Raw genomic sequence first — 8908 nt, forward strand, 5'->3', positions numbered from 1 at the left:
AGGAGCAGGATTGCTATATCCTGTGGGGAGACCATCCCGTATCACACCAGGTATACCTTGACTTTCCCAAAAAGTCAGGATACCCTTCCCTGCTGAAGCAGTTCCAGGCTTGACTCTCCTGAGAAGTCAGAAAAATTTCCCTTCCAGGTTTGGGCTGTTTTTTTGTTTTTTTTTTTTTTTTTTTCAGTCCCAGCTGTCAGAGCTGTGCTACACAGCTCTAGGTGTCCAGGACACTTTCAGGGCAGAGCTGTTGTTCTGAGCAGCTCGAGGTGTCCTGGATAACTCACCCTCCAGGGCTCAACTGTCTCTTTGCAGTTTCAGCCGTCACAGCTGTGCTACACAGCTCAAAGTGTTTCCTGACTCCCCAGGTAGTCAGGACACAAAACCCACAGAGTTGAAAAACTGATGTTCTGCAACCAATTTACCTACATTTTTTTTTTTTTTTTTTTTTTTTGCCAAAACCCGGGGCACCAAATCCACAGAGTTACACATTTTGCAACCAGTTTACTAACATTTTTGGGGCAATTTACTAACAGTTACATACACAGTTTGTTGTAGTAGGGTACAGACTGTACACACCCTTTGGTCTCTCAAGCACAGTAAGTCTAAACTTTAAATATAACATTAACCATCACAACAGACAGACATACAAGACATATGCACACATAGACACACAGACACAGACACAGACACACACACACACACACACACACACACACACACACACACACAGACCCACAGAGTTCTACTTACACTAGAAAGGGAGCCCTTACCAGACCTAATATTATACCAATGTTGAATTTGGTGAATCAATGAGTTTCTCTTTGGAGTTACTATCAGTGTTAAGGGGACTCACCCTTCCTTAAATTTTTAGCACTCAGAAATAAACAGGGTTGGGGGAATCTCCTTAATTAGCATGTGGCTGTAGCTTCTAGCTATTGCATAAAAAAGCCCAGGCCTCATCATAAATATTCCATAGATTATATATGGTTAAACATTGTAATAATGTTTTCTACATGACCATCTGTGGTGGTTTGAATAAGAAAGGCTACAAAGGCTCATTTGAATGCTTGGTTTCCAGTTAGTGGAACTGTTTGGGAAGGATTAGCACATATGGCCTTGCTGGAGTAGATGTTTCATTAGGGACGGGCTTTGAGGTTTCAAAAGCCCACACCAGGCCCAATCTTTCTATCTTTCTCTCTGTCTGAATCTCTGTCTCTGTCTCTCTCCCTCTTCCACTCCCTCCCTCCCTAATATCTCTCTCTCTCTCTCTCTCTCTCTCTCTCTCTCTCTCTCTCTCTCTCTCTCCTCTCTCTCTCTCTCTCTCTCTCTCTCTCTCTCTCTCTCTCTCTCTCTCCCTGATTCCTGTGGATCAGGATTAAAGTTCTCAGCTACCTGCCATGATGCATTTGCTCTTCCTGCTATGATTAACATATACTAACTCCCTGAAACTATAAACAAGCCCCTAACTAAATGACTTCTTTTTAAGAGTTGCCTTGGTCATGGTGTTTCTTGACAGCAAATAGAAGAGAAGGGAGGTCTTTTCTTCTCACTCCAAAAGAGTTGTTCTCAGAGCTAAGCAAGTTTTACAGAAGCTGCAATTATAGGTTTCTGGTTAAAACAGTTTTATCTTAAGCAAACAGAACTTGCAGTCAAAGTGGACAGGGGTGGTGGTTGCTTCTTAAGGGAGAAGAACAGATGTATTCCCTGTTCTCCAAAAAGGAGGGGATCGGTGGATTACAAAAACAGAAGCCAGCAGTGTGGTGTCAACTCTGTTTTCTCTGATCAAAGAAATAATCTGTGATTCTGCTTGCTTATTCCTATGTTATTTAGCATTTCCTAAGTAATCCTGTTAATCATAATTAATGTTAATATTTGTTGCTTTCCTTTGCCCTTCAACAGGAGTACGGGTGAAGAGTTACTCACAATGAGCAGGAATGACTCAAAAGTAGCTTCATCACCAGAAATCCTACCCCAATATGGGTGCTGACTGCCCCAAACCTGCAACTCTGGGGCTCTCTATGACTCTTGCAGGTAGCTTGACCATTCCAATATCTTTCTTTCTGCAGTTTGGCTGGACAGAGTCTCCACCTCCAGTACCTGTTCACTCTTTTTTATACTGTTGGGGAGGAGCCCTGGAGAATCTGCAAAGTTTGTGTTCTCTCAGACATGTGCCCTTTGCCCTCCTGAGGCTCTTGCCCCTCTCTTCGTTCCTGGAGGAAATGTTTCAATTTGGAAGGAATTTGCAATTCATGGGGTAATACCAGGGAACAGATGGCATCCATGGTTTGACACATTGCATCCTGGTGAGCAGTGCTGATCTTATTCTAGAGAGCCTGGCATAAAATGATACTTCCCCATCCACAGAGGTGTGCCATTCAAATTAGGTACTGTAGGATTATAGTAGCCAAGCATCCACTGAGAACTGAGGGCTAGTCTGGTCCCAGAGTTTGTCCTCCTTAGTTATACCTTATAGCCATCCTTAGAGGAGGATGTAGGGTAGAGAGGCATGGTGGCCATCTGAAACTGAGAGACTCATGTACTTGCTTTCTGCGTTTCATAACAGAATTTCCTGAAGGGATGGAAGGGGAATTCTGACCACTGGATTGGCCTGCACAGAGAGTCACCAAAGCACTAATTGAGAGGAACAGGCAGCACTGAATATAACAGCTTGTGCGTTTTCAGACCACTTTCCCTTCACTGCGTTCATGTGTCATGATGTGTGTGACTTGTGGCTATGAGAGTTGAAAGGCAGTGTGGTGTGAAGGCAGCTGTGTGGGAAGGAAGAAATAAGGTGTGGCTCACAGGGAGAATGTGTGTGTACATGCAGAGCCAGTCCCTACCAAGTTCCACATCTGAAAGGACCTGTATCAGCACAAGACACCCCAAGACCAAGTTCTCAGAGATTTATTTGTCCCAGAGGGAAAAAAGGCAGGGAACAAAAACCAAAGACAGAAGGTAGAGGACAAGGGGATATAAAGAAACATGAGAGAGGGGGAAGGATATTTGTCCCAGAAGGACAAAGACTGCTTCTGGATAGAGAGGAGACAGACATGGCCCATAAACAAATTGAGGTTCATAAAGGCTAAAGGGAAAACCCACGTTAGGATGAGGTATTTAATTTTGATTGAGCATGTTAATGAGAGCAGTCAAAGCAGGTTTTTGGTTGCTGGACTTCAATACTTTAATAGCTGGACTTCGGTAGTCAGCCTCTGTGGGAGGTTGTGGCAAATAAGGGAATAGACCTTGGTGGCTGGCTTTAGGAATGTAATCTAATAATTTTTAGTAAGGAAATGGGAATGGAGGAGAAGGGCACTGCCTTCCAGAGCCATGTTTGACATGGACCCACTAGACCCCCTTCAACCTCCCCTCACATCTAATTTTCCTCTGTTAGCTCTACATCCCCTCAAATCTGGGCACTTTTTTGCCCTTCCATTCATTAGCTGCAATTTTAGAAAACCTTTACTTGCTGTTATTTCACATAAAACCTTAGTGTGATGGTTGCATCTGGGGTAGCTCTTGTCTACTCCTTCACCAATTTAAAACTTCTCCCTGCGGACAAACACCCTATGCACAATGTAGACAGAACTGCAGGTATGCCTGGGATTCTGAAACCACAGGAAGTCACTGCAGAAGTGCAAGCATGCTCATCAGTCTTCTCCTGCACAGTTGCACCTGTTCACATCACCACAGGCTCCAGGGACCCTGGTGATCTCTGATGTATCCTCTTCAGAGAACACCTGAAGACAGTGCTAGCTTTTATGGGAAACATTTCAGTGGGATATTTTGTTTGTTTTCAAGACCAGGTTTCTCCTTGTAGCCATGGTTGTCCCTGAACTTGCTATGAAGAGCATGCTGGCCTTGATATCACAGACCCACCTGCCTCTTCCTCCTGAGTGTTGGTTTTAAAGGCATGTTCCACCATGTCTGGTTTGGTGGGATATTTTGAATTCCACTATTTAATTGGAAAGGCACAGTGTAGAGGCCCAGTCATTTTCTTCAGTCAAAGGAATTCATTGTAGGCACTTACAAAAACATTGTTTTAAAGTTTCTCACGTTTATGAATAAGTTTGGAAAGCTAAAAATATCTTCAGCAAAGCCCTAAGTGGCAGTAGTTTTATGAACATTGCAGCAAGCACTGGTTCTATACTTCAATGACACACAACTGAGTCTGGTAGTGTGTGCTTACATGTGCATGAGTGATAAATGTGTGGTGTTAAAGGCCTCCGGGATGTAAAGAAGTCAAATGTTGAAGCAGGCTAGCTCTCATGATGGACTTTTGATTTTTGCTCATCCACATCAAAAGGTGGAGTAGGCAGGCTAGATATAATGGTGGGTAATAAATGTTGACATTCAAATTATGAATATTTAATTGTTTCTTGTTGAATTTTAGGCTTGCCATCAAAAGGACTGAAGAAGGGACCTATCTGAATAGTGAAGGTATCAGAGGTGCCAGAATCAACACAGATAAGAAATGGATTTGTAGTAAGCCATAATTGCAGCCTTTGTTAAATTACTTAGCATTTTTTGATTTTCAAATTACATTTTTTAAAAAATAACATATGTATCTATTTACTTGTATTGGTCTTTTGAGATGGGGTCTTTCTACATAGCCCTGCCTGTCCTGGAACTCACTATGTAGAACAGGCTGGCCCCAAACTCACAGAACTCTTCCTGCCTCTGTTTCTGCGTGCTGGGATTAAAGCCTACGATACTATGTCTAACAAAAGGGCTACGCTTATACACATAGTGGTGGGAGTGTAAACTAGTGCAGCTGCTTTTGAAATTAGACGGAAGGTTTCACAAAGTACTAGAGGTAAAACTACCATATGACCAAGGTGTACCATCCCTGGTGTATACTCAACAGATTTTTATTTTTTACCACAAGAGAAACTTGCACACCAATTTTAATAGCTTTTCCATTCATGACAGTTAGAAATGGAAACAGCACTGATGTTCATTAAGAGGTGAATAAATATGAAAAACATGGTACACATGCACAGTGGAACATCATTCATCTGTAAAAAAAAAGTGAAGTCCTGAAATCTTCAAGTAAATGGATGGAAGTAGAAGAAAAGTTGCAGTTAGTATGGAAACCTAGGCCTAGAAAGACAAACACTGAATATTCTCTCATGCAGATTGTAGCTTGAAATCTCTTATTTTTTTGTCTTTAATTCTGAGCACAAGTGGGAGCCAGGAAACTAGAAAGGAATCTTTATGTTAAGAGAAGGGGGATAGTAGATTATAGATAACATGATAACAGAGAGTTGGAATATTGGTGGTAAAAAGGCTTAAGCATAGAAGGGAATGGGACAATGAATGAAATCAGCTGCTGGTATGGGGAAGGAGTGGAGACTGTTCCCAATTGGGGATTATAGAAAGTCTACAATCTCACAACCCAGTGAAAACATACCATTGGAGGGATAGTAGAAAACATGTGATGTGAAAGAAAAGGGGGGATTCAGGAAGCTGGAACTATGTGGGGATGGGGAAGGTTGAGAGGAGAGGATGGGTGAACCAAAACTAAGGATATATGCAAATGTCTATAAAAATCTACCATTTAATATGCTAATTTAAAAATATAACTTTTAAAAAGCATTGGTATGGGAAACATTTGCATATTTCCTAAAAGAAATTGGTCAGTAAGTGAAAATTGAAGTGCAAGGGATAGGACACCTCCCTCTGAATTACTGCTCAGGAAGATCACAGAGATCTTCAAAACAACATAGGCTACTGCCGTTTGTTGTAGGGATTCGATCCATTCAGCCAATGACTTTGGGGTAACAAGCCCTAGGCGTGAGGTAACAGAGGTCTCAAAACAGCATAGGCTACTGCCATTGTCCTTGGTTACCTCCCCAAACTACATGGCAAGACCCTATTGCTGAAGACCCCACTTGCTTTGGGTATAGGACATAGAGATATCAATGTCAAACTCATCAGGAAACTTCATCCCAGCTGGCCAGCTTTCATATTACCTGTAGATGCTACTCAGGCAGCTGGGGAGAAAAGGTAGAACTGATCTTTCCCAGTGCTGGAACTACGTGCTATAACACTGACTTACTAGGCAAAATGTGTCCACTGGTCTACTAGTGGCACAACTGTTATCTGACAACAAACCACACTCTGATTGTATTTGGGGTCTGCTCCACAGGAGGGAATTTCATGTCTGATACTATAACCTTGTCTAGAAGCCTGTGGCTGAGGAGGCGGTAGGCTCTAGGGGAGAACCTGATGTTGTCATTTTACTAAGTGGTTATCTTATCAAATTTCCTTCTAAATGTTTCTGTCTGTACTTACAAACCTGGGCTTCACTCAGTCTTTTTAAGAGAAGCTTGACAGGCAGCAGTCAACGCTGAGATTCATAATTGATCACACTGTGGAGCATAGGGGACTGAGGACTCAACCCTAGATGAGATGTCTTTATCAGTCGGCACTGGAAAGGCCCAAAAGATGTGAGAGAAGAGTCAGAAAGAGCCAGATGATGGGGAGGGTTGTTGTGAAATAAAAACTTTGATTTGAACCTGTAGGAATAAGAGTTTCAAATGGTGAGGTGATGAGTGGGAGGGCCAGGAATGAGAAATAAAGAAGACAAAAGCAATACCTGGGACCAGCAGGTCTTTTTTTTTTTTTTTTTTTTTTTTTTTTTTTTTTTTTTCTAAACAGGGTTTCTCTGTGTAGTTTTTGGTGCCTGTCCTGGATCTTGCTCTGTAGACCAGGCTGGTCTGGAACACACAGAGATCCACCTGGCTCTGCCTCCTGAGTGCTGGGATTAAAGGTGTGTACAACCACCACCCAACATAATTTATTTAACTTTACTTTATGTGCGTTGGTATGAAGGTGTCAGGTTCCCTGAAACTGGAGTTACAGACAGTTGTGAGCTGCTATGTGGGTGCTGGGAATTGAACCCAAGTCCTCTGGAAGAACAACCAGTGCTCCTAAGCACTGAGCCATCTCTCCAGCCCAACTGACTTATTCCAAGCAAGTTTATTAAGAAGTATAATATCTTATCTACTATTTTAAGGGGAAAATTTGTCAAGGTCAGTAGAGAGATAAGTCAGGTAATGTTAGCAAAGAGAACACAGGATACCACAGGCACAGCTGCCTAAGGACTGATAACCACTGCTCAGGGGAAATGTCAGGTCCCTAGAAACAACATCCTTGACTCCTACAAGGCATTGACTCTAGTATCAGACAAGCCTTGTCAAATGTGTTCTTGAACAAGGACACAGAACCCAAATTCTGTTTGTACTGTCATAAGCGCCTTTGAGAAAGTCTTGGGTGTATCTGGCTCCCCAAAGGCTTGACATGGCTATAGATCTTATGGACTCACATCAGCTGGGTTTAACTGCATAAGGCTGCATAAGATATATCCAGCATAATATCTAATACAGATATTATGTTTTCTACAGTAAACCATAATTCACAATATTCTTCCCATGGCTACTTCTCATCCTCTTTCTCCTTCTCCTTTTTATTTGCTGAATTTCTACGTGGAATTATTTTCTTCTCCTTGAAGAATTTCTTCAGTATTTCTTTTGGTATAGACATTTAAAAATGCATTTTTGATCAATTTCACCTTAAATGGAGAGGTGACCTTTCCCAGGAGTCTATTTCTATTTTTTGCACACAGAATGGTCAGCTGCAAATGAAAGAAACAGGTACATCCCAGTTCAGCTTAGAGAACTAGTGAGTTGAGTGTGGTTTCTCAAGGAATACAGTTGACTTTTGGGTACATACATTACAGAAAAGTCCTGGACACATATGTGAGTGATGACTCATAAAAACTGTGTTGGAAAGATACAAAAATAGCAAAATGTCATGAAAATTATCAGCCCAGGTTACCTCTGCCTCACTGCCCTTGGACCCTCTGCTTTTGACAACCTGACGTGGTAGAGAGACTAGATGAATGAGGAACATAAAGGAAAGTGTATTATGAGGCAAAAGGGCACAGCTTTTGGAGCAAAAGCAGACCACATTCAATATGACCATTGAAGTCCGATGGTTGTTTAAATTCATATATGTGTAGTTACAAGAGCAATGGTCCCACAGACATACTTGTTCTCACCTGCATCCTGTGTACTGAGTGCTTTGTATAAAAAAGAAATTTTCAGATGTGATTAAAGACCTTGAGATGGAGAATTTTTCTGAATCAAGCTGGTGTTCTAACCTAATCATGGGGTTCCTCAATAGAGAAGACAGGGCATCAGAGAAAAAGTTAAAGATGCTACACTATTGGTTATGAAGGATGGAGGACAGGGACTTTGCCATGGAAAGCAGGTAGTCTCTAGAGACTGTTAGGTCAAGGAAGAGTTTTCCCTTAACCCTTCAAAAGGAATGTGGCTCTACTGTAAATTTTTGTCCAATAAGATCTCTTCTGAACCTCTGGTCTTCATAACTCTAATAAAGATTCATGTTGTTGTTGTTTTAAGCTTACTTATACATTTTTAAGAATTATTTATTTTATATTCTTGTGTGTAATTGTTTGACTGTTGGATATGTATGTGTATCATGTGCATAACTGGTGCCTGTAGAGGTGAGAAGAGGGCACTAGATCACCTGACACTTGAGTTAGGGATGGTTATGGGCCCCTACAGTGTTAGGAACCAAACCTGAGTACTCTGCAAGAGCAGTCAGTGTTTTAAACCACTGAGCCACATCTCCAGACCATCAGTGAGATTTTGCCTTTAAGTCAGAATGCTAATACAAAACTAGGTTTGTTTGTTTGCTGTGGTTTTTCTTTTGGAGACAGGGTCTCCCTATATAGCCCTGGCTGTCCTAGAACTCACTATGTAGACCAGGCTGGCCTCAAACTCATCTTTGTGGTTCTGCCTCTCAGGTGCTGAAATAAAAAGCATGCATTCAGCCTAAAACCATTATATTATAAATTTTTATATCTTTTGTAATTTGT

Source organism: Peromyscus eremicus, chromosome 3 (assembly GCF_949786415.1).
Source record: "Peromyscus eremicus chromosome 3, PerEre_H2_v1, whole genome shotgun sequence".
NCBI lineage: Eukaryota > Metazoa > Chordata > Mammalia > Rodentia > Cricetidae > Peromyscus > Peromyscus eremicus.